Here is a 25,835-nt window from a genome sequence, read left to right as displayed (position 1 = left end):
CTACTCCCGGGGGTCCAACGAAACACAAAGCGCTATCCGGGAGGGCAAACGTAGGGGGTGGGGTCAGCAAGCACAGCGTAGGGTGATCCCGGTTCGTGAGGGGAAAAAGAAAACGTATTGCGGTGAAATTGACATAGGAAGTGAAATTGACAAAGGAGGTGAAATTGACATTGTCCGAGCAACCCTGCGCAGGAAGGAGGTAGAGCGTCATGGAGGGGCGGTGGGCAAGATGGAAAGGACGGGGTCAAGGGAGGGCACAGACGGCTGTGTAAGGGCATGAACAAGTGTTACCCTTCATGGTGTCGTGGGGGGATGAAGGTCGGGTCTGCAGGCAATGATAGTCTCCAGCTGAGAGTCGTGAGAACCCGGAATCTTTGTGTGTGTGGGGGGGACCGTGTGTGTGTGTGTGTGTGCGTGTGTGTGTGTGTGTGTCTGCGTGTGTGGGTGCATACGTGGGTGTGTGGCTGCATGTGTGTGTGTGGGTGCATGTGTGGGTGTGTGTCCTGTGTGTGTGTGTGTCTGCGTGTGTGGGTGCATGCATGTGTGTGTTTGTGGGTGCATGTGTGGGTGTGTGTGGCTGTGTGTGTGTGTGTCTGTGTGTGTGTGTGCATGTAGGGATATGCGGGTGTGTGAGAGTGTGTGTAGGTGCATGTGTGTGAGTGTACTGGGGTATCAATTTGTGAGAATGTGCGTGAGTGGCTGTGAATGTGGAAGTGTTTGAGTGAGTTTATGAGAGAGAGCTTGTGTTTGAGAGAGGGTATGCAATAGTGTGTGGGTCGGTAGGAGTGTGCTTTTGTGTGTGTGCGTGTACTTGTGAGTGTCCGTGAAATAGTATACAGTGCAGTGTTGTCACGTGTCGTGTGACATGAACCAAAGTGCCCAGTTAAAGTCATCCCCATGGGAACCGAACTTGACTATCAGCCTCTGCTTGGCCACTTTGCATTGTTGGCTGTCCCATAGTCTGCCTTGCAGGATCGTCACCCAGGGGTCCGAGACCGAATGGCACAGAGCGCTGAAGTGCTCTCCGACTGGGAGGCTAGAACCAGTCTGACTCAAGATTGGGACACAGACAGACTTTAACCTCACACCTTTAATGCATTGTCTGAGCTGAGATGGCATCTCTTGTTAGACAACCTGAAGTTATCTCGACAACGTAACTTTGAAAAGGTTCTGAGGTTCTTATATTAAAGAACGGAGACTAGTAAACCCATTATAAAAGATGAAAGGCTTAACCTAAATGTGTTTAATATATCATTTCAGCTGCATTAAACTGTAATCCTTTTGCTATAAATACTGCGTCTTATGGTCCTTCTTATCATCAGGTTGATCTACATCGGATACACTCCATCCATTCTTTATCCTTCAAAGAAAATCAGTCACCTTCATCAGACACTACCTTCCCTTAACAAATCCATGATGACTATATCGGATGATGACGTGGAGGAGCCTGTGGTGGACTGGGGAGGACAAAGTTCAAAATCACACAATACCAGGTTATCGTCCAAGTAGCTTTCGGAGCACTCCTAAAACTAGTGCTTCCAAGTAAAGCTGTTGGACTGTAATCTGGTGTTGTGTGATTTTTAACTTTATCCTGGATTAAACTTTCACTCACTGTGTGGTCACTTCTATCATCTCTCAGAGATTTATCGAATCATTTTCTCATACTGGAAATATAAAAGCAGCTGGTGTCCACTCCTCCTATTTCTGACCTGCACCTAAAACAATAACATTACCGATTCGATATGAGAAATAACGTTGTTTGGATATTTGTGAACTGTCCACCCACATTTCACTTGATATTAGGCTGTCGTTCACAAAAAACAAAATGAGAGTAATGTTGAAATGAGTGAAATCCGGAAACATTTCTTTCGAAATAAGATGGAAAACCAAGGAATTCTGCCATGACTCGTGTTTCTTTGAACCGTGCTCGACTTGACTCCTTAATCCTCCTGGGGACATCCTCAACTTCAAAGTTGTGTCTGCACTCCAGAGGTCTGGCAGACTCAATGTGATGTGCAGACGGAGGTGTTTCATTCCCACTGAATCGATCGGCTCTTTTGGTTGTGGAGTGGTGTTAAAATGCACTGCTTGCGATGGCCGGGAATCGAACCCGGGTCAACTGCTTGGAAGGCAGCTATGCTCACCACTATACCACCATCGCTACAGGCTGACGCGCTCTAGAAATCAGCTGATGTGCCATAATAGTTCTTGACTCGAAATTTCGTTGCTGTTTTCTTGGAAATTTTGCAGTGAAATATTAGAATTGAGAAGTCATCAAAGACCGAGTTTTACTGAGTGGATCGGTCTCCTGATGCCCCGCCTCACTTTTTAATACACACAAAGCAGCATTTCGGATTTCTCATCATCTGAAATCAATCAATAACAGAAATAGCACGAAAATCCCAGGGCAACCCTGGAACGATCACACAATTAAAACTTGTCAAGTTCTCAGAAAGGTTCACCGGACCGAAACGTGAACTCTGATTTCTCTTCATACAGCTTTACCACCGACTTCGGGTTTGGTTTCTGATTTACAGCGTAGACATAGTCATCGAGATAGAGATGTACAGCTCGGAAACAGACCCTTTGATCCAACCTGCCCATGCCGACCAGATATCCCAACCCAATCTAGTCCCACCTGCCAGCACACGGCCCATATCCTTCCAAACCCTTCCTATTCATATACCCATCCAAATGCCTCGAAAATGTTGCAATTGTACCAGCCTCCGCCACTTCCTCTGGCAGCTCATTCCACACACGTACCACCCTCTGGATGAAAGCGTTGACCCTTTGGTCGCTTTTATATCTTTCGCCTCTCACACAAAACCTATGCCCTCTAGTTCTGGACTCCCCGACCCCAGGGAAAAGACTTTGTCTATTTATCCTATCCATGCCCCACATAATTCTGCAGTTCTTTCAGTTTCTAAAACTTCTCAAGAGTTTTCTTAGAAAACAAAAACGGCAAAAACAGAGGAACCATTAGACTGAGGCCACGCTGCAGTAATTGTGGAGAGGAGGGAATTCCGGGTAACAGTTCGGGAAGCAGAACCCTCTCGAGGAATATGTATTAATTTGAAGTTCGATCCCGTTGATAGATTTGCAGGTTTCTCTTTTACTTTGTAGAAGAGGGGGTGGTGTCAGTCAGCAGTAAGGGGTTTTCACAGGAGGGCATGATTTGGAGATGCCAGTGTTGGACTGGGGTATAGAAAGTTAAAAATCACACAACACCAGGTTATAGACCAACAGGTTTAATTGGAAGCACTAGCTTTCGGAGCGCTGCTCCTTCATCAGCTGGTTGTCCGAAATCTAGAGCTTCCAATTAAATCTGTTGGACTATAACCTGGTGTTGTGTGATGTTTAACTTCACAGCAAGGGGTAGTCATGGGCAGCTGTTTAGTGAAGGTCGCTTCCACTGATGTGGGAAGGCAGTGCACGCAAAACCCTCCCTGCCCTAGATAGGTAACCTGAACCAAGATGGGCTTTCCAAGGTCAGGGGGTGCAGAGTGCTGAGGCCGCTGTCATCATTTAGTTCCCATGGGTCCCAAGTCCTTGGGATGCCGTGGCGCCTTAATGATGAATGGGATTGTGTGCAACCGAGACAGGGTCGTGGCAGAACAGTGTCGAGAGTGTGTTGCTGGAAACGCACAGCAGGGAAATGGATGTTTCGGGCTCCAGCATCTACAGACCTCCCTGTCTCCGAGCAGAACAGTGTTATCCGCTCAGGTTTAAGCAGAACGTCCGCAGCTACTCCTGCGGGTCCAACGAAACACAAAGCGCTATCCGGGAAGGCAAACGTAGGGGGTGGGGTCAGCAAGCACAGCGTAGGGTGATCCCTGTTCGTGAGGGGAAAAAGAAAACGTCGTGCGGTGAAATTGACATAGGAAGTGAAATTGACAAAGGAGGTGAAATTGACATTGTCAGAGCAACCCTGCGCAGGAAGGAGGTAGAGCGTCATGTAGGGGCGGTGGGCAAGATGGAAAGGACGGGGTCAAGGGAGGGCACAGACGGCTGTGTAAGGGCATGAACAAGTGTTACCCTTCATGGTGTCGTGGGGGGATGAAGGTCGAGTCTGCAGGCAATGATAGTCTCCAGCTAAGAGTCGTGAGAACCCGGAATCAGTGTGTGTGTGTGGGGGGGGACCGTGTGTGTGTGTGTATGTCTGTGTGTGTGTGTGTGTGTCTGCGTGTGTGGGTGCATGCGTGTGTGTGTGGCTGCATGTGTGTGTGTGGGTGCATGTGTGGGTGTGTGTCCTGTGTGTGTGTGTGTGTCTGCGTGTGTGGGTGCATGCATGTGTGTGTGTGTGGGTGCATGTGTGGGTGTGTGTGGCTGTGTGTGTGTGTGTCTGTGTGTGTGTGTATGCATGTAGGGATATGCGGGTGTGTGAGAGTGTGTGTAGGTGCATGTGTGTGAGTGTACTGGGGTATCAATTTGTGAGAATGTGCGTGAGTGGCTGTGAATGTGGAAGTGTTTGAGTGAGTTTATGAGAGAGAGCTTGTGTTTGAGAGAGGGTATGCATGTGTGTGTGGGTCGGTAGGAGTGTGCTTTTGTGTGTGTGCGTGTGCTTGTGTAGTGTCCGTGAAATAGTATACAGTGCAGTGTTGTCACGTGTCGTGTGACATGAACCAAAGTGCCCAGTTAAAGTCATCCCCATGGGTACCGAACTTGACTATCAGCCTCTGCTTGGCCACTTTGCATTGTTGGCTGTCCCATAGTCTGCCTTGCAGGATTGTCACCCAGGGGTCCGAGACCGAAAGGCACAGAGCGCTGAAGTGCTCTCTGACTGGGAGGCTAGAACAAGTTTGACTCAAGATTGGGACACAGACAGACTTTAACCTCACACCTTTAATGCATTGTCTGAGCTGAGATGGCATCTCTTGTTAGACAACCTGAAGTTATCTCGACAACGTAACTTTGAAAAGGTTCTGAGGTTCTTATATTAAAGAACGGAAACTTGTAAACCCATTATAAAAGATGAAAGGCTTGACCTAAATGTGTTTAATATATCATTTCAGCTGCATTAAACTGTAATCCTTTTGCTATAAATACTGCGTCTTATGGTCCTTCTTATCATCAGGTTGATCTACATCGGATACACTCCATCCATTCTTTATCCTTCAAAGAAAATCAGTCACCTTCATCAGACACTACCTTCCCTTAACAAATCCATGATGACTATATCGGATGATGACGTGGAGGAGCCTGTGGTGGACTGGGGAGGACAAAGTTCAAAATCACACAATACCAGGTTATCGTCCAAGTAGCTTTCGGAGCACTCCTAAAACTAGTGCTTCCAAGTAAAGCTGTTGGACTGTAATCTGGTGTTGTGTGATTTTTAACTTTATCCTGGATTAAACTTTCACTCACTCTGTGGTCACTTCTATCATCTCTCAGAGTTTTATCGAATCATTTTCTCATACTGGAAATATCAAAGCAGCTGGTGTCCACTCCTCCTATTTCTGACCTGCACCTAAAACAATAACATTACCGATTCGATATGAGAAATAACGTTGTTTGGATATTTGTGAACTGTCCACCCACATTTCACTTGATATTAGGCTGTAGTTCACAAAAAACAAAATGAGAGTAATGTTGAAATGAGTGAAATCCGGAAACATTTCTTTCGACATAAGATGGAAAACCAAGGAATTCTGCCATGACTCGTGTCTCTTTGAACCGTGCTCGACTTGACTCCTTAATCCTCCTGGGGACATCCTCAACTTCAAAGTTGTGTCTGCACTCCAGAGGTCTGGCAGACTCAATGTGATGTGCAGACGGAGGTGTTTCATTCCCACTGACTCGATCGGCTCTTTTGGTTGTGGAGTGGTGTTAAAATGCACTGCTTGCGATGGCCGGGAATCGAACCCGGGTCAACTGGTTGGAAGGCAGCTATGCTCACCACTATACCACCATCGCTACAGACTGACGCGCTCTAGAAATCAGCTGATGTGCCATAATAGTTCTTGACTCGAAATTTCGTTGTTGTTTTGTTGGAAATTTTGCAGTGAAATATTAGAATTGAGAAGTCATCAAAGACCGAGTTTTACTGAGTGGATCGGTCTCCTGATGCCCCGCCTCACGTTTTAATACACACAAAGCAGTATTTCGGATTTCTCATCATCTGAAATCAATCAATAACAGAAATAGCACGAAAATCCCAGGGCAACCCTGGAACGATCACACAATTAAAACTTGTCAAGTTCTCAGAAAGGTTCACCGGACCGAAACGTGAACTCTGATTTCTCTTCATACAGCTTTACCACCGACTTCGGGTTTGGTTTCTGATTTACAGCGTAGACATAGTCATCGAGATAGAGATGTACAGCTCGGAAACAGACCCTTCGGTCCAACCTGCCCATGCCGACCAGATATCCCAACCCAATCTAGTCCCACCTGCCAGCACCCGGCCCATATCCTTCCAAACCCTTCCTATTCATATACCCATCCAAATGCCTGGAAAATGTTGCAATTGTACCAGCCTCCGCCACTTCCTCTGGCAGCTCATTCCACACACGTACCACCCTCTGGATGAAAGCGTTGACCCTTTGGTCGCTTTTATATCTTTCGCCTCTCACACTAAACCTATGCCCTCTAGTTCTGGACTCCCCGACCCCAGGGAAAAGACTTTGTCTATTTATCCTATCCATGCCCCACATAATTCTGCAGTTCTTTCAGTTTCTAAAACTTCTCAAGAGTTTTCTTAGAAAACAAAAACGGCAAAAACAGAGGAACCATTAGACTGAGGCCACGCTGCAGTAATTGTGGAGAGGAGGGAATTCCGGGTAACAGTTCGGGAAGCAGAACCCTCTCGAGGAATATGTATTAATTTGAAGTTCGATCCCGTTGATAGATTTGCAGGTTTCTCTTTTACTTTGTAGAAGAGGGGGAGGTGTCAGTCAGCAGTAAGGGGTTTTCACAGGAGGGCATGATTTGGAGATGCCAGTGTTGGACTGGGGTATAGAAAGTTAAAAATCACACAACACCAGGTTATAGACCAACAGGTTTAATTGGAAGCACTAGCTTTCGGAGCGCTGCTCCTTCATCAGGTGGTTGTCCGAAATCTAGAGCTTCCAATTAAATCTGTTGGACTATAACCTGGTGTTGTGTGATGTTTAACTTCACAGCAAGGGGTAGTCATGGGCAGCTGTTTAGTGAAGGTCGCTTCCACTGATGTGGGAAGGCAGTGCACGCAAAACCCTCCCTGCCCTAGATAGGTAACCTGAACCAAGATGGGCTTTCCAAGGTCAGGGGGTGCAGAGTGCTGAGGCCGCTGTCATCATTTAGTTCCCATGGGTCCCAAGTCCTTGGGATGCCGTGGCGCCTTAATGATGAATGGGATTGTGTGCAACCGAGACAGGGTCGTGGCAGAACAGTGTCGAGAGTGTGTTGCTGGAAACGCACAGCAGGGAAATCGATGTTTCGGGCTCCAGCATCTACAGACCTCCCTGTCTCCGAGCAGAACAGTGTTATCCGCTCAGGTTTAAGCAGAACGTCCGCAGCTACTCCTGCGGGTCCAACGAAACACAAAGCGCTATCCGGGAAGGCAAACGTAGGGGGTGGGGTCAGCAAGCACAGCGTAGGGTGATCCCGGTTCGTGAGGGGAAAAAGAAAACGTAGTGCGGTGAAATTGACATAGGAAGTGAAATTGACAAAGGACGTGAAATTGACATTGTCAGAGCAAACCTGCGCAGGAAGGAGGGAGAGCGTCATGGAGGGGCGGTGGGCAAGATGGAAAGGACGGGGTCAAGGGAGGGCACAGACGGCAGTGTAAGGGCATGAGCAAGTGTTACCCTTCATGGTGTCGTGGGGGGATGAAGGTCGGGTCTGCAGGCAATGATAGTCTCCAGCTGAGAGTCGTGAGAACCCGGAATCAGTGTGTGTGGGGGGGGGCGGGGGGGACTGTGTGTGTGTGTGTGTGTATATGTGTGTGTGTGTGTGTGTGTCTGCGTGTGTGGGTGCATGCGTGTGTGTGTGGCTGCATGTGTGTATGTGTGGGTGTGTGTGGCTGTGTGTGTGTGTGTCTGTGTGTGTGTGTATGCATGTAGGGATATGCGGGTGTGTGAGAGTGTGTGTAGGTGCATGTGTGTGAGTGTACTGGGGTATCAATTTGTGAGAATGTGCGTGAGTGGCTGTGAATGTGGAAGTGTTTGAGTGAGTTTATGAGAGAGAGCTTGTGTTTGAGAGAGGGTATGCATGTGTGTGTGGGTCGGTAGGAGTGTGCTTTTGTGTGTGTGCGTGTACTTGTGTAGTGTCCGTGAAATAGTATACAGTGCAGTGTTGTCACGTGTCGTGTGACATGAACCACAGTGCCCAGTTAAAGTCATCCCCATGGGTACCGAACTTGACTATCAGCCTCTGCTTGGCCACTTTGCATTGTTGGCTGTCCCATAGTGTGCCTTGGAGGATTGTCACCCAGGGGTCCGAGACCGAAAGGCACAGAGCGCTGAAGTGCTCTCCGACTGGGAGGCTAGAACCAGTCTGACTCAAGATTGGGACACAGACAGACTTTAACCTCACACCTTTAATGCATTGTCTGAGCTGAGATGGCATCTCTTGTTAGACAACCTGAAGTTATCTCGACAACGTAACTTTGAAAAGGTTCTGAGGTTCTTATATTAAAGAACGGAAACTAGTAAACCCATTATAAAAGATGAAAGGCTTAACCTAAATGTGTTTAATATATCATTTCAGCTGCATTAAACTGTAATCCTTTTGCTATAAATACTGCGTCTTATGGTCCTTCTTATCATCAGGTTGATCTACATCGGATACACTCCATCCATTCTTTATCCTTCAAAGAAAATCAGTCACCTTCATCAGACACTACCTTCCCTTAACAAATCCATGATGACTATATCGGATGATGACGTGGAGGAGCCTGTGGTGGACTGGGGAGGACAAAGTTCAAAATCACACAATACCAGGTTATCGTCCAAGTAGCTTTCGGAGCACTCCTAAAACTAGTGCTTCCAAGTAAAGCTGTTGGACTGTAATCTGGTGTTGTGTGATTTTTAACTTTATCCTGGATTAAACTTTCACTCACTGTGTGGTCACTTCTATCATCTCTCAGAGTTTTATCGAATCATTTTCTCATACTGGAAATATAAAAGCAGCTGGTGTCCACTCCTCCTATATCTGACCTGCACCTAAAACAATAACATTACCGATTCGATATGAGAAATAACGTTGTTTGGATATTTGTGAACTGTCCACCCACATTTCACTTGATATTAGGCTGTAGTTCACAAAAAACAAAATGAGAGTAATGTTGAAATGAGTGAAATCCGGAAACATTTCTTTCGAAATAAGATGGAAAACCAAGGAATTCTGCCATGACCCGTGTTTCTTTGAACCGTGCTCGACTTGACTCCTTAATCCTCCTGGGGACATCCTCAACTTCAAAGTTGTGTCTGCACTCCAGAGGTCTGGCAGACTCAATGTGATGTGCAGACGGAGGTGTTTCATTCCCACTGAATCGATCGGCTCTTTTGGTTGTGGAGTGGTGTTAAAATGCACTGCTTGCGATGGCCGGGAATCGAACCCGGGTCAACTGCTTGGAAGGCAGCTATGCTCACCACTATACCACCATCGCTACAGGCTGAAGCGCTCTAGAAATCAGCTGATGTGCCATAATAGTTCTTGACTCGAAATTTCGTTGTTGTTTTGTTGGAAATTTTGCAGTGAAATATTAGAATTGAGAAGTCATCAAAGACCGAGTTTTACTGAGTGGATCGGTCTCCTGATGCCCCGCCTCACTTTTTAATACACACAAAGCAGCATTTCGGATTTCTCATCATCTGAAATCAATCAATAACAGAAATAGCACGAAAATCCCAGGGCAACCCTGGAACGATCACACAATTAAAACTTGTCAAGTTCTCAGAAAGGTTCACCGGACCGAAACGTGAACTCTGATTTCTCTTCATACAGCTTTACCATCGACTTCGGGTTTGGTTTCTGATTTACAGCGTAGACATAGTCATCGAGATAGAGATGTACAGCTCGGAAACAGACCCTTCGGTCCAAGTTGCCCATGCCGACCAGATATCCCAACCCAATCTAGTCCCACCGGCCAGCACCCGGCCCATATCCTTCCAAACCCTTCCTATTCATATACCCATCCAAATGCCTGGAAAATGTTGCAATTGTACCAGCCTCCGCCACTTCCTCTGGCAGCTCATTCCACACACGTACCACCCTCTGGATGAAAGCGTTGACCCTTTGGTCGCTTTTATATCTTTCGCCTCTCACACTAAACCTATGCCCTCTAGTTCTGGACTCCCCGACCCCAGGGAAAAGACTTTGTCTATTTATCCTATCCATGCCCCACATAATTCTGCAGTTCTTTCAGTTTCTAAAACTTCTCAAGAGTTTTCTTAGAAAACAAAAACGGCAAAAACAGAGGAACCATTAGACTGAGGCCACGCTGCAGTAATTGTGGAGAGGAGGGAATTCCGGGTAACAGTTCGGGAAGCAGAACCCTCTCGAGGAATATGTATTAATTTGAAGTTCGATCCCGTTGATAGATTTGCAGGTTTCTCTTTTACTTTGTAGAAGAGGGGGAGGTGTCAGTCAGCAGTAAGGGGTTTTCACAGGAGGGCATGATTTGGAGATGCCAGTGTTGGACTGGGGTATAGAAAGTTAAAAATCACACAACACCAGGTTATAGACCAACAGGTTTAATTGGAAGCACTAGCTTTCGGAGCGCTGCTCCTTCATCAGGTGGTTGTCCGAAATCTAGAGCTTCCAATTAAATCTGTTGGACTATAACCTGGTGTTGTGTGATGTTTAACTTCACAGCAAGGGGTAGTCATGGGCAGCTGTTTAGTGAAGGTCGCTTCCACTGATGTGGGAAGGCAGTGCACGCAAAACCCTCCCTGCCCTAGATAGGTAACCTGAACCAAGATGGGCTTTCCAAGGTCAGGGGGTGCAGAGTGCTGAGGCCGCTGTCATCATTTAGTTCCCATGGGTCCCAAGTCCTTGGGATGCCGTGGCGCCTTAATGATGAATGGGATTGTGTGCAACCGAGACAGGGTCGTGGCAGAACAGTGTCGAGAGTGTGTTGCTGGAAACGCACAGCAGGGAAATCGATGTTTCGGGCTCCAGCATCTACAGACCTCCCTGTCTCCGAGCAGAACAGTGTTATCCGCTCAGGTTTAAGCAGAACGTCCGCAGCTACTCCTGCGGGTCCAACGAAACACAAAGCGCTATCCGGGAAGGCAAACGTAGGGGGTGGGGTCAGCAAGCACAGCGTAGGGTGATCCCGGTTCGTGAGGGGAAAAAGAAAACGTAGTGCGGTGAAATTAACATAGGAAGTGAAATTGACAAAGGACGTGAAATTGACATTGTCAGAGCAAACCTGCGCAGGAAGGAGGGAGAGCGTCATGGAGGGGCGGTGGGCAAGATGGAAAGGACGGGGTCAAGGGAGGGCACAGACGGCAGTGTAAGGGCATGAGCAAGTGTTACCCTTCATGGTGTCGTGGGGGGATGAAGGTCGGGTCTGCAGGCAATGATAGTCTCCAGCTGAGAGTCGTGAGAACCCGGAATCAGTGTGTGTGGGGGGGGGCGGGGGGGACTGTGTGTGTGTGTGTGTGTATATGTGTGTGTGTGTGTGTGTGTGTGTCTGCGTGTGTGGGTGCATGCGTGTGTGTGTGGCTGCATGTGTGTGTGTGTGGGTGCATGTGTGGGTGTGTGTGGCTGTGTGTGTGTGTGTCTGTGTGTGTGTGTATGCATGTAGGGATATGCGGGTGTGTGAGAGTGTGTGTAGGTGCATGTGTGTGAGTGTACTGGGGTATCAATTTGTGAGAATGTGCGTGAGTGGCTGTGAATGTGGAAGTGTTTGAGTGAGTTTATGAGAGAGAGCTTGTGTTTGAGAGAGGGTATGCATGTGTGTGTGGGTCGGTAGGAGTGTGCTTTTGTGTGTGTGCGTGTACTTGTGTAGTGTCCGTGAAATAGTATACAGTGCAGTGTTGTCACGTGTCGTGTGACATGAACCAAAGTGCCCAGTTAAAGTCATCCCCATGGGTACCGAACTTGACTATCAGCCTCTGCTTGGCCACTTTGCATTGTTGGCTGTCCCATAGTGTGCCTTGGAGGATTGTCACCCAGGGGTCCGAGACCGAAAGGCACAGAGCGCTGAAGTGCTCTCCGACTGGGAGGCTAGAACCAGTCTGACTCAAGATTGGGACACAGACAGACTTTAACCTCACACCTTTAATGCATTGTCTGAGCTGAGATGGCATCTCTTGTTAGACAACCTGAAGTTATCTCGACAACGTAACTTTGAAAAGGTTCTGAGGTTCTTATATTAAAGAACGGAAACTAGTAAACCCATTATAAAAGATGAAAGGCTTAACCTAAATGTGTTTAATATATCATTTCAGCTGCATTAAACTGTAATCCTTTTGCTATAAATACTGCGTCTTATGGTCCTTCTTATCATCAGGTTGATCTACATCGGATACACTCCATCCATTCTTTATCCTTCAAAGAAAATCAGTCACCTTCATCAGACACTACCTTCCCTTAACAAATCCATGATGACTATATCGGATGATGACGTGGAGGAGCCTGTGGTGGACTGGGGAGGACAAAGTTCAAAATCACACAATACCAGGTTATCGTCCAAGTAGCTTTCGGAGCACTCCTAAAACTAGTGCTTCCAAGTAAAGCTGTTGGACTGTAATCTGGTGTTGTGTGATTTTTAACTTTATCCTGGATTAAACTTTCACTCACTGTGTGGTCACTTCTATCATCTCTCAGAGTTTTATCGAATCATTTTCTCATACTGGAAATATAAAAGCAGCTGGTGTCCACTCCTCCTATATCTGACCTGCACCTAAAACAATAACATTACCGATTCGATATGAGAAATAACGTTGTTTGGATATTTGTGAACTGTCCACCCACATTTCACTTGATATTAGGCTGTAGTTCACAAAAAACAAAATGAGAGTAATGTTGAAATGAGTGAAATCCGGAAACATTTCTTTCGAAATAAGATGGAAAACCAAGGAATTCTGCCATGACTCGTGTTTCTTTGAACCGTGCTCGACTTGACTCCTTAATCCTCCTGGGGACATCCTCAACTTCAAAGTTGTGTCTGCACTCCAGAGGTCTGGCAGACTCAATGTGATGTGCAGACGGAGGTGTTTTATTCCCACTGAATCGATCGGCTCTTTTGGTTGTGGAGTGGTGTTAAAATGCACTGCTTGCGATGGCCGGGAATCGAACCCGGGTCAACTGCTTGGAAGGCAGCTACGCTCACCACGATACCACCATCGCTACAGGCTGAAGCGCTCTAGAAATCAGCTGATGTGCCATAATAGTTCTTGACTCGAAATTTCGTTGTTGTTTTGTTGGAAATTTTGCAGTGAAATATTAGAATTGAGAAGTCATCAAAGACCGAGTTTTACTGAGTGGATCGGTCTCCTGATGCCCCGCCTCACTTTTTAATACACACAAAGCAGCATTTCGGATTTCTCATCATCTGAAATCAATCAATAACAGAAATAGCACGAAAATCCCAGGGTAACCCTGGAACGATCACACAATTAAAACTTGTCAAGTTCTCAGAAAGGTTCACCGGACCGAAACGTGAACTCTGATTTCTCTTCATACAGCTTTACCACCGACTTCGGGTTTGGTTTCTGATTTACAGCGTAGACATAGTCATCGAGATAGAGATGTACAGCTCGGAAACAGACCCTTCGGTCCAACCTGCCCATGCCGACCAGATATCCCAACCCAATCTAGTCCCACCTGCCAGCACCCGGCCCATATCCTTCCAAACCCTTCCTATTCATATACCCATCCAAATGCCTGGAAAATGTTGCAATTGTACCAGCCTCCGCCACTTCCTCTGGCAGCTCATTCCACACACGTACCACCCTCTGGATGAAAGCGTTGACCCTTTGGTCGCTTTTATATCTTTCGCCTCTCACACTAAACCTATGCCCTCTAGTTCTGGACTCCCCGACCCCAGGGAAAAGACTTTGTCTATTTATCCTATCCATGCCCCACATAATTCTGCAGTTCTTTCAGTTTCTAAAACTTCTCAAGAGTTTTCTTAGAAAACAAAAACGGCAAAAACAGAGGAACCATTAGACTAAGGCCACGCTGCAGTGATTGTGGAGAGGAGGGAATTCCGGGTAACAGTTCGGGAAGCAGAACCCTCTCGAGGAATATGTATTAATTTGAAGTTCGATCCCGTTGATAGATTTGCAGGTTTCTCTTTTACTTTGTAGAAGAGGGGGAGGTGTCAGTCAGCAGTAAGGGGTTTTCACAGGAGGGCATGATTTGGAGATGCCAGTGTTGGACTGGGGTATAGAAATTTAAAAATCACACAACACCAGGTTATAGACCAACAGGTTTAATTGGAAGCACTAGCTTTCGGAGCGCTGCTCCTTCATCAGGTGGTTGTCCGAAATCGAGAGCTTCCAATTAAATCTGTTGGACTATAACCTGGTGTTGTGTGATGTTTAACTTCACAGCAAGGGGTAGTCATGGGCAGCTGTTTAGTGAAGGTCGCTTCCACTGATGTGGGAAGGCAGTGCACGCAAAACCCTCCCTGCCCTAGATAGGTAACCTGAACCAAGATGGGCTTTCCAAGGTCAGGGGGTGCAGAGTGCTGAGGCCGCTGTCATCATTTAGTTCCCATGGGTCCCAAGTCCTTGGGATGCCGTGGCGCCTTAATGATGAATGGGATTGTGTGCAACCGAGACAGGGTCGTGGCAGAACAGTGTCGAGAGTGTGTTGCTGGAAACGCACAGCAGGGAAATCGATGTTTCGGGCTCCAGCATCTACAGACCTCCCTGTCTCCGAGCAGAACAGTGTTATCCGCTCAGGTTTAAGCAGAACGTCCGCAGCTACTCCTGCGGGTCCAACGAAACACAAAGCGCTATCCGGGAAGGCAAACGTAGGGGGTGGGGTCAGCAAGCACAGCGTAGGGTGATCCCGGTTCGTGAGGGGAAAAAGAAAACGTAGTGCGGTGAAATTGACATAGGAAGTGAAATTGACAAAGGACGTGAAATTGACATTGTCAGAGCAAACCTGCGCAGGAAGGAGGTAGAGCGTCATGGAGGGGCGGTGGGCAAGATGGAAAGGACGGGGTCAAGGGAGGGCACAGACGGCTGTGTAAGGGCATGAGCAAGTGTTACCCTTCATGGTGTCGTGGGGGGATGAAGGTCGGGTCTGCAGGCAATGATAGTCTCCAGCTGAGAGTCGTGAGAACCCGGAATCAGTGTGTGTGGGGGGGGCGGTGGGGACTGTGTGTGTGTGTGTGTGTATATGTGTGTGTGTGTGTGTGTGTGTGTCTGCGTGTGTGGGTGCATGCGTGTGTGTGTGGCTGCATGTGTGTGTGTGTGGGTGCATGTGTGGGTGTGTGTGGCTGTGTGTGTGTGTGTCTGTGTGTGTGTGTATGCATGTAGGGATATGCGGGTGTGTGAGAGTGTGTGTAGGTGCATGTGTGTGAGTGTACTGGGGTATCAATTTGTGAGAATGTGCGTGAGTGGCTGTGAATGTGGAAGTGTTTGAGTGAGTTTATGAGAGAGAGCTTGTGTTTGAGAGAGGGTATGCATGTGTGTGTGGGTCGGTAGGAGTGTGCTTTTGTGTGTGTGCGTGTACTTGTGTAGTGTCCGTGAAATAGTATACAGTGCAGTGTTGTCACGTGTCGTGTGACATGAACCAAAGTGCCCAGTTAAAGTCATCCCCATGGGTACCGAACTTGACTATCAGCCTCTGCTTGGCCACTTTGCATTGTTGGCTGTCCCATAGTGTGCCTTGGAGGATTGTCACCCAGGGGTCCGAGACCGAAAGGCACAGAGCGCTGAAGTGCTCTCCGACTGGGAGGCTAGAACCAGTCTGACTCAAGATTGGGACACAGACAGACTTTAACCTCACACCTTTAATGCATTGTCTGAGCTGAGATGGCATCTCTTGTTAGACAACCTGAAGTTATCTCGACAACGTAACTTTGAAAAGGTTCTGAGGTTCTTATATTAAAGAACGGAAACTAGTAAACCCATTATAAAAGATGAAAGGCTTAACCTAAATGTGTTTAATATATCATTTCAGCTGCATTAAACTGTAATCCTTTTGCTATAAATACTGCGTCTTATGGTCCTTCTTATCATCAGGTTGATCTACATCGGATACACTCCATCCATTCTTTATCCTTCAAAGAAAATCAGTCACCTTCATCAGACACTACCTTCCCTTAACAAATCCATGATGACTATATCGGATGATGACGTGGAGGAGCCTGTGGTGGACTGGGGAGGACAAAGTTCAAAATCACACAATACCAGGTTATCGTCCAAGTAGCTTTCGGAGCACTCCTAAAACTAGTGCTTCCAAGTAAAGCTGTTGGACTGTAATCTGGTGTTGTGTGATTTTTAACTTTATCCTGGATTAAACTTTCACTCACTGTGTGGTCACTTCTATCATCTCTCAGAGTTTTATCGAATCATTTTCTCATACTGGAAATATAAAAGCTGCTGGTGTCCACTCCTCCTATATCTGACCTGCACCTAAAACAATAACATTACCGATTCGATATGAGAAATAACGTTGTTTGGATATTTGTGAACTGTCCACCCACATTTCACTTGATATTAGGCTGTAGTTCACAAAAAACAAAATGAGAGTAATGTTGAAATGAGTGAAATCCGGAAACATTTCTTTCGAAATAAGATGGAAAACCAAGGAATTCTGCCATGACTAGACTTTCTTCGAACCGTGATCGACTTGACTCCTTCATCCTCCTGGGGACATCCTCAACTTCAAAGTTGTGTCTGCACTCCAGAGGTCTGGCAAACTCAATGTGATGTGCAGACGGAGGTGTTTCATTCCCACTGAATCGATCGGCTCTTTTGGTTGTGGAGTGGTGTTAAAATGCACTGCTTGCGATGGCCGGGAATCGAACCCGGGACAACTGCTTGGAAGGCAGCTATGCTCACCACTATACCACCATCGCGACAGCCAGACGTGTTCTAGAAATCAGCTGATGTGCCATAATAGTTCTTGACTCGAAATTTCGTTGTTGTTTTGTTGGAAATTTTGCAGTGAAATATTAGAATTGAGAAGTCATCAAAGACCGAGTTTTACTGAGTGGATCGGTCTCCTAATGCCCTGCCTCACTTTTTAATACACACAAAGCAGCATTTCGGATTTCTCATCATCTGAAATCAATCAATAAGAGAAATAGCACGAAAATCCCAGGGCAACCCTGGAACGATCACACAATTAAAACTTGTCAAGTTCTCAGAAAGGTTCACCGGACCGAAACGTCAACTCTGATTTCTCTTCATACAGCTTTACCACCGACTTCGGGTTTGGTTTCTGATTTACAGCGTAGACATAGTCATCGAGATAGAGATGTACAGCTCGGAAACAGACCCTTCGGTCCAACCTGCCCATGCCGACCAGATATCCCAACCCAATCTAGTCCCACCTGCCAGCTCCCGGCCCATATCCTTCCAAACCCTTCCTATTCATATACCCATCCAAATGCCTCGAAAATGTTGCAATTGTACCAGCCTCCGCCACTTCCTCTGGCAGCTCGTTCCACACACGTACCACCCTCTGGATGAAAGCGTTGACCCTTTGGTCGCTTTTATATCTTTCGCCTCTCACACTAAACCTATGCCCTCTAGTTCTGGACTCCCCGACCCCAGGGAAAAGACTTTGTCTATTTATCCTATCCATGCCCCACATAATTCTGCAGTTCTTTCAGTTTCTAAAACTTCTCAAGAGTTTTCTTAGAAAACAAAAACGGCAAAAACAGAGGAACCATTAGACTGAGGCCACGCTGCAGTAATTGTGGAGAGGAGGGAATTCCGGCTAACAGTTCGGGAAGCAGAACCCTCTCGAGGAATATGTATTAATTTGAAGTTCGATCCCGTTGATAGATTTGCAGGTTTCTCTTTTACTTTGTAGAAGAGGGGGAGGTGTCAGTCAGCAGTAAGGAGTTTTCACAGGAGGGCATGATTTGGAGATGCCAGTGTTGGACTGGGGTATAGAAAGTTAAAAATCACACAACACCAGGTTAAAGAGCAACAGGTTTAATTGGAAGCACTAGCTTTCGGAGCGCAGTTCCTTCATCAGGTGGTTGTCCGAAATCTAGAGCTTCCAATTAAATCTGTTGGACTATAACCTGGTGTTGTGTGATGTTTAACTTCACAGCAAGGGCTAGTCATGGGCAGCTGTTTAGTGAAGGTCGCTTCCACTGATGTGGGAAGGCAGTGCACGCAAAATCCTCCCTGCCCTAGAAAGGACGGGGTCAAGGGAGGGCACAGACGGCTGTGTAAGGGCATGAACAAGTGTTACCCTTCATGGTGTCGTGGGGGGATGAAGGTCGGGTCTGCAGGCAATGATAGTCTCCAGCTGAGAGTCATGAGAACCCGGTATCAGTGTGTGTGTGGGGGGGGGGACCGTGTGTGTGTGTATGTGTGGGTGCATGCGTGTGTGTGTGGATGCATGTGTGTGTGTGTGGGTGCATGTGTGGGTGTGTGTCCTGTGTGTGTGTGTGTCTGCGTGTGTGGGTGCATTCATGTGTGTGTGAGTATGTGTGTGTGTGTGTCTGCGTGTGTGGGTGCATGCGTGTGTGTGTGGCTGCATGTGTGTGTGTGTGTGTGCATGTGTGGGTGTGTGTCCTGTGTGTGTGTGTGTCTGCGTGTGTGGGTGCATGCATGTGTGTGTGTGGCTGTGTGTGTGTGTCTGTGTGTGTGTGTGCATGTAGGGATATGCGGGTCTGTGAGCGTGTGTGTAGGTGCATGTGTGTGAGTGTACTGGGGTATCAATTTGTGAGCATGTGCGTGAGTTGCTGTGAATGTGGAAGTGTTTGAGTGAGTTTATGAGAGAGAGCTTGTGTTTGAGAGAGGGTATGCATGTGTGTGTGGGTCGGTAGGAGTGTGCTTTTGTGTGTGTGCGTGTACTTGTGAGTGTCGGTGAAATAGTATACAGTGCAGTGTTGTCACGTGTCGTGTGACATGAACCAAAGTGCCCAGTTAAAGTCATCCGCAAGCGTACCGAACTTGACAATCAGCCTCTGGTGGCCACTTTGCATTGTTGGCTGTCCCATAGTCTGCCTTGGAGGATTGTCACCCAGGGGTCCGAGACCGAAAGGCAAAGAGCGCTGAAGTGCTCTCCGACTGGGAGTCTAGAACCAGTCTGACTCAAGATTGGGACACAGACAGACTTTAACCTCACACCTTTAATGCATTGTCTGAGTTGAGATGTCATCTCTTGTAAGACAACCTGAAGTTATCTCGACAACGTAACTTTGAAAAGGTTCTGAGGTTCTTATATTAAAGAACGGAAACTAGTAAACCCATTATAAAAGATGAAAGGCTTGACCTAAATGTGTTTAATATATCATTTCAGCTGCATTAAACTGTAATCCTTTTGCTATAAATACTGCGTCTTATGGTCCTTCTTATCATCAGGTTGATCTACATCGGATACACTCCATCCATTCTTTATCCTTCAAAGAAAATCAGTCACCTTCATCAGACACTACCTTCCCTTAACAAATCCATGATGACTATTTCGGATGATGACGTGGAGGAGCCTGTGGTGGACTGGGGAGGACAAAGTTCAAAATCACACAATACCAGATTATCGTCCAAGTAGCTTTCGGAGCACTCCTAAAACTAGTGCTTCCAAATAAAGCTGTTGGACTGTAATCTGGTGTTGTGGGATTTTTAACTTTATCCTGGATTAAACTTTCACTCACTCTGTGGTCACTTCTATCATCTCTCAGAGTTTTATCGAATCATTTTCTCATACTGGAAATATAAAAGCAGCTGGTGTCCACTCCTATTTCTGACCTGCACCTAAAACAATAACATTACCGATTCGATATGAGAAATAACGTTGTTTCGATATTTGTGAACTGTCCACCCACATTTCACTTGATATTAGGCTATAGTTCACAAAAAACAAAATGAGTGTAATGTTGAAATGAGTGAAATCCGGAAACATTTCTTTCGAAATAAGATGGAAAACCAAGGAATTCTGCCATGACTCTACTTTCTTTGAACCGTGATCGACTTGACTCCTTCATCCTCCTGGGGACATCCTCAACTTCAAAGTTGTGTCTGCACTCCAGAGGTCTGGCAGACTCAATGTGATGTGCAGACGGAGGTGCTTCATTCCCACTGAATCGATCGGTTCTTTTGGTTGTGGAGTGGTGTTAAAATGCACTGCTTGCGATGGCCGGGAATCGAACCCGGGTCAACTGCTTGGAAGGCAGCTATGCTCACCACTATACCACCATCGCTACAGCAAGAAGCCTTCTAGAAATCAGCTGATGTGCCATAATAGTTCTTGACTCGAAATTTCGTTGTTGTTTTGTTGGAAATTTTGCAGTGAAATATTAGAATTGAGAAGTCATCAAAGACCGAGTTTTACTGAGTGGATCGGTCTCCTGATGCCCCGCCTCACTTTTTAATACACACAAAGCAGCATTTCGGATTTCTCATCATCTGAAATCAATCAATAACAGAAATAGCACGAAAATCCCAGGGCAACCCTGGAACGATCACACAATTAAAACTTGTCAAGTTCTCAGAAAGGTTCACCGGACCGAAACGTGAACTCTGATTTCTCTTCATACAGCTTTACCACCGACTTCGGGTTTGGTTTCTGATTTACAGCGTAGACATAGTCATCGAGATAGAGATGTACAGCTCGGAAACAGACCCTTCGGTCCAACCTGCCCATGCCGACCAGATATCCCAACCCAATCTAGTCCCACCTGCCAGCACCCGGCCCATATCCTTCCAAACCCTTCCTATTCATATACCCATCCAAATGCCTGGAAAATGTTGCAATTGTACCAGCCTCCGCCACTTCCTCTGGCAGCTCATTCCACACAGGTACCACCCTCTGGATGAAAGCGTTGACCCTTTGGTCGCTTTTATATCTTTCGCCTCTCACACTAAACCTATGCCCTCTAGTTCTGGACTCCCCGACCCCAGGGAAAAGACTTTGTCTATTTATCCTATCCATGCCCCACATAATTCTGCAGTTCTTTCAGTTTCTAAAACTTCTCAAGAGTTTTCTTAGAAAACAAAAACGGCAAAAACAGAGGAACCATTAGACTGGGAGGAAGTCGTAGCCAGGCGCAGTGATGTCGGGACAGGAATACCGATCAATGCAGGGGACACAGAGAGCAGGGTCACTGGACAAGGGATTATTGGATCACAGCCCCTCTTGTAGCAGTCCACCCATGCACTACCCTCAGGTACTCAGCGAAACGGTGCCCATCCACAGAGAGAGCATCCGCAGGCCTCCTATATTATGATTGAGCCATTTCCCCAACACGCGAGACCCTTGGGCTACTGCAGGAGCGAGGTTTTGCAGGCTGTCTCTAAACGCTCCTCACACTCCCCGCCTGCGAATCCAATCCACGTGGAGGTAGGGGGGACATTTCATTGTCTCAGTGAGGAAGTCCTTGAGGAGTGGGATAGGTTAATGAACTCTCTGTCTCAGGAGCAAAGAATCCAGTTGAAATGATTGGTGCAGCAGCATGACAACATATGCAGGAATAAGATGAGGAGGACTAATACTGTTGTGCATGTGCTGGAAGTTGGGAATGCTGATGCATAAAATAACACCCCTGCAGACCTCTTCATTTCAAAGCCACACAGGTCCAGAAGGAAGTGGATGTGATGCTTAACGGAGATATCTTCGAACTGAGTCAGAGCAAGTGGAGTTCGCCGATCGTGATAGTTCCCAAACCTGACAAGACTGAATGGTTTTGTGTGGACTATTGGAAGATCAATGCCGTAACAAAATCAGACTCATACAAGATTGGAGGACTGTAGGGTGAAGGTTGGATAAACTAGTTACATCAGAAAGTTGGACTTACTGTGTGGTTATTGACAGGTACCTTTATCAGAGAAAGTGAAAGAGGTTTCTGCATTTGTCATTCCAAATGGGCTATATCAATTCAAAGTCGAATGAAGAACACACCAGCCACATCCCAAAGATTTATGAACAGAGTCGTGGCTGAGTTAACAAACTGTGCAGTTTATCTGGATGATATATTGATGTTTAGCAAGTCATGGAAAGATCACATGGTACAGTTGGCAGAGCTCTTTGAACAATTAAGAGAAATAAAACCGTAATAAATGTAAAGAAAACAGAATTTGCGAAAACCGAGGTGATGCTTTTGGGGCATAAAATCTGTCATGGAAGGTTGACCTCAAGGATCGCAAAGACAAAGGCCATCAAGGAATTTCATCTGACAGCACGTGTTATTGTGAATTCAACAGATAAATTACAACTAAGATTGGACAGATACCTTATGTTATGTATATGTGTGCAGAAATTTAATATGATCTTAAATTAATGTCTTATGTATTTTATTGTAATGGGATTTAAGAATTAGAAAAAAGATGAAGCAGTTGTTTCATTATGATGGTCCATCTTTTTCTTAACCGGGGGGGAGGTGTTATGAAGTTGAAGTTTAAGAGAGAGTAAATGCTGTTCTGAACTGAGAGCTGACACGCACCTGTGGTGACTAGATGGCAGTTTCAGAGAGTATTGGAAATTTGAAAATATGTATAATTTGGCTGTGAAATGGATACATGAGTTGGTTGCTGCTTTGACAAGAATTCAAACTTAACCAATCATTTTGAATTATGCCCCAGGATACCTAAACCCAATCGCGTTTGTATTTATTGTTTTTGCAAACATACAACCAGTGAGACGATCTGATGTTGGGGTATTAAAAAAAAAGCCGGCATTTAGAAAGTCTGACAGAGCAACTGTTATTGAGAGAGTAACTGCTATCAAGAAAGACTGCCATTCAAAAACACTCTCTGTCAGAGGTGTCTTCTTCATATGAAATATCTTCACATTAAAAGGCAGAAAGCAACCCAGAGAGATCTTCAGCCAAAAGAAGACAGACACCGGAGACGACAGCCACTATATGGTTTTGAAACTAAATTGATGTAATATTAATATATTTTTTTTATTGGAAGAGTTCATTGTTATAGAATTGTAGGCAGACAATAAGCAGTTAAGAGAGGGAGGAAGGAGCTTAGAGTTGTGATTTGTTGTTTAATGTTCACTTTTAGAGTTAAGGAATAAATTAATGTTATTTTCTCTAAATAGTGGAATTTGGATGTTCTCTATTACTCATATTTTAACAGATTATGAGGTGAGGTGAACCTTTTTGGGTGTTTCGTTTAATTAACAGAGGAGTTCACCACCGTGTCATAATACAATACATAAAGCCATAGTATCATCACAGAAGACAGAATGATGCTGCCTCCGGAGATGAGTGACTGGGCTTGCAACAATGGTGAGCTGTCAGAGTAATAATGGACATGGTGATTGGCCATTGGTGTTGGTGTGATGATGTGGGCGGTCAGGCAGAGGAATGATGGCATGAATGCCAATAGGATGGGAATGTTGGTGAGGTATATGTGAGAAAGAGAGTGATAATGTACATGGAGACTGGACATGGAGATGTGCATGCTGGGTTTAGAGTGATGGTGGGTTAGGTATGGAGTGCTATGATGGCCATGGTAACTGACCATTGGGATGCCAGTAATGTTGGATTCTGGGAATGGCCAATAGGATGTGGGAGATAGTGCAGAGGAGGTTTGGTGATGAACATGGAAACTCGCCAATAACATAGCAGTGATGGTGAGGTGGGCAGTAGGACACAGGATGAAGGATGTGGATACTGTATTTCAGAGTTTTAATTCAGAAATCTTTTGAGGTATCAAGTGGATTCAGTGAACAGTTAGGAAGGCAAATGCAATGTTTGCATTTGTTTTGAATGGACTAGAATACAAGAGCAGAAGTGAACTGTTGAGGCTGTACAAAGTTCTGGTCAGATGGCATTTTCTACATTGTGAGCAGCTATGAGCCCTGTGTCAAAGGAGGGATGTGTTACCCAAGGAAGTGACAGAGAAGGTCTACAAGAATGGTTCTGGGTTGTCATATGAGGAGAAGTTGAGGAATCTGAGCCAGAACACAAGGCTGAGAAGATAGATGATGTGGGGCCTCACTGAAAATTATAGACAGTTACCTTGGATGAGGGGAATGGCCAATTCGATGGGGGCTAATAGTTGGGATGAATGTGTTGCTTGACGTGGAGATTGTCCAATGGGATGAGAGAAATGGTGTGGGAAAGTGAGAGTAATGATGGACATGGTGTGTGGAATGAGGATGGTGTGGAGGTTTGGAACAGTGTAGGGATGGGGATGATATGAGTTATGTGATAGTGTGGAAGATGAAGACAGGGGATGGAGATTGTTAAAAATCACACGGCACCAGGTTGTAGTCCAACAGGTTTATTTGGAAGTACCAGCATTCACAGCACTGCTCCTTCATGAGGGAGCTGTGGAGCAGGACTATAAGACACAGACTTAATAGAAAAAGATCACAGTGTCATGCAACTGAAATGATATGTTGAACAAACCTAGATTGCTGTTAAGTCTTTCATCTTTTAGAATGGGCTGCAGGTTTCAGTTCATTAATATGTAAATCCCAGAACTTCTTTCAAGTCACATGCTTGAGATAACTTCAGGCTTTATTAGAAAAGAGATGACATTTCAGCTCAGACAATGCATTAACTGTGTGAAGTTAGAGCCTGTCTGTATCTTAATCTTGAGCCAGACTGGTTCTATTTCCAAAGTAGGAATTTGTAAAATGTTACATGGATTGACTTGCTTGCATTGACTGCTTGCAAATTGTGTGCTTTTTGAACAAAATAGAATCTATCTGCAATTACAATACTGTAAACGCAAAATCACCCCATAGACTTACATGAGTGTGTGCGTGCATGTAAGTCTCAGAGACTCTGAGTGATTTTATGTGGGTGTGTGGTAAAGACTGTGAGTGTGTGCATGTAAGTGTTAATGCTTGTGAGAGGGTGTGTTTGCGTGTGTGCATTCTTGGTAGAGTGTGTGCATGAGTATGACGGAGAATAAGCCTGTGAGAGAGTGTGTACATGGGTGTGAGTGTGGGTGGTGTATGTGTGTGTATGATAGGGTCCATGTGAGTATGTAACAGTGTGTGGGTATTGTGTAGTGCGGTCCCCTGTAGTGTGGCATGAACCCAAAATCCTGGTTGAAGCTATCCTCATGGGTACCAAACTTATATGAGCCTCTGCCCGGCCACAGTGCAATGTTGCGTATCCCGAAGTCGGCCTTGGAGGACAGTCCCCTGAAGATCTGAGGCCGGATGTCCCTGACTGCTGAAGTGTTCCCTGACTGGGAGAGAATGTGCCTCCACATCTTGATTTATTGTAGTCACGTGTACCCAAGTAGAGTGAAATAAACAGGCAGGAGGCTGGAAGAACACAGCAAGCCAGGCAGCATCAGGAGGTGGAGATGTCGATGTTTCGGGTATAACTCTTCTTCAAGACCTCCTGATGCTGCCTGGCTTGCTGTGTCCTCCAGCCTCCTGCAGTATTTTTTGTCGTAATCTAAGTGCAGCTTTGTTTTGTGAGCAGTACATGGAGATCATAACAAGCAAGGACATATAGATCAGAGGGTGTCTGGGCAGAGCCAGGCATACAGGTTACACTGCACAGAAGGTGCACAAAGCAGTTTCAACAACAGCAATATCAACATTATTTTAACTGAGAGGGATCCTTGCAGCAGTCTAATAACAGCAGGGGATGAGGCCAGTTATGAGAGATTGAGGATGATGTGTGGAATGGGGACAGATTGGAGGATAGTTGTGAGGGAAGGGGATGGTGTGTGGATTGGAGATGGGACTTCATCCAAACGCCAATCAAATGAAGGATACGAACGGAAGCCCCGCCCACTGCGACGGTTCCGTCACTGCCGTGAGGGCCAGCTTCCGGCTGA

The 25,835-nt window shown here is 46.1% G+C and overlaps 6 non-coding genes across 6 annotated transcripts; all 6 read right to left on the bottom strand.

The window, feature by feature from the left end:
• Positions 1 to 2,089: 2,089 nt before the first annotated feature.
• On the bottom strand, positions 2,090 to 2,161 carry trnag-ucc (transfer RNA glycine (anticodon UCC)). Its single transcript has one exon. It is a non-coding gene; the product is annotated as a tRNA-Gly (tRNA).
• Positions 2,162 to 5,841: 3,680 nt separating this feature from the next.
• Positions 5,842 to 5,913, bottom strand: trnag-ucc (transfer RNA glycine (anticodon UCC)). The gene has a single exon. It is a non-coding gene; the product is annotated as a tRNA-Gly (tRNA).
• Positions 5,914 to 9,517: 3,604 nt separating this feature from the next.
• On the bottom strand, positions 9,518 to 9,589 carry trnag-ucc (transfer RNA glycine (anticodon UCC)). Its single transcript has one exon. It is a non-coding gene; the product is annotated as a tRNA-Gly (tRNA).
• A 3,620-nt stretch (positions 9,590 to 13,209) lies between these two features.
• On the bottom strand, positions 13,210 to 13,281 carry trnag-ucc (transfer RNA glycine (anticodon UCC)). Its single transcript has one exon. It is a non-coding gene; the product is annotated as a tRNA-Gly (tRNA).
• Positions 13,282 to 16,900: 3,619 nt separating this feature from the next.
• On the bottom strand, positions 16,901 to 16,972 carry trnag-ucc (transfer RNA glycine (anticodon UCC)). Its single transcript has one exon. It is a non-coding gene; the product is annotated as a tRNA-Gly (tRNA).
• A 3,234-nt stretch (positions 16,973 to 20,206) lies between these two features.
• trnag-ucc (transfer RNA glycine (anticodon UCC)) lies at positions 20,207 to 20,278 on the bottom strand. Its single transcript has one exon. It is a non-coding gene; the product is annotated as a tRNA-Gly (tRNA).
• Positions 20,279 to 25,835: the final 5,557 nt, after the last annotated feature.

The sequence above is a fragment of the Chiloscyllium punctatum genome, chromosome 15 (genome assembly GCF_047496795.1).
Source record: "Chiloscyllium punctatum isolate Juve2018m chromosome 15, sChiPun1.3, whole genome shotgun sequence".
In the NCBI taxonomy this organism is placed as follows: domain Eukaryota; kingdom Metazoa; phylum Chordata; class Chondrichthyes; order Orectolobiformes; family Hemiscylliidae; genus Chiloscyllium; species Chiloscyllium punctatum.
This window is presented reverse-complemented; position numbering and strand designations above follow the sequence as displayed.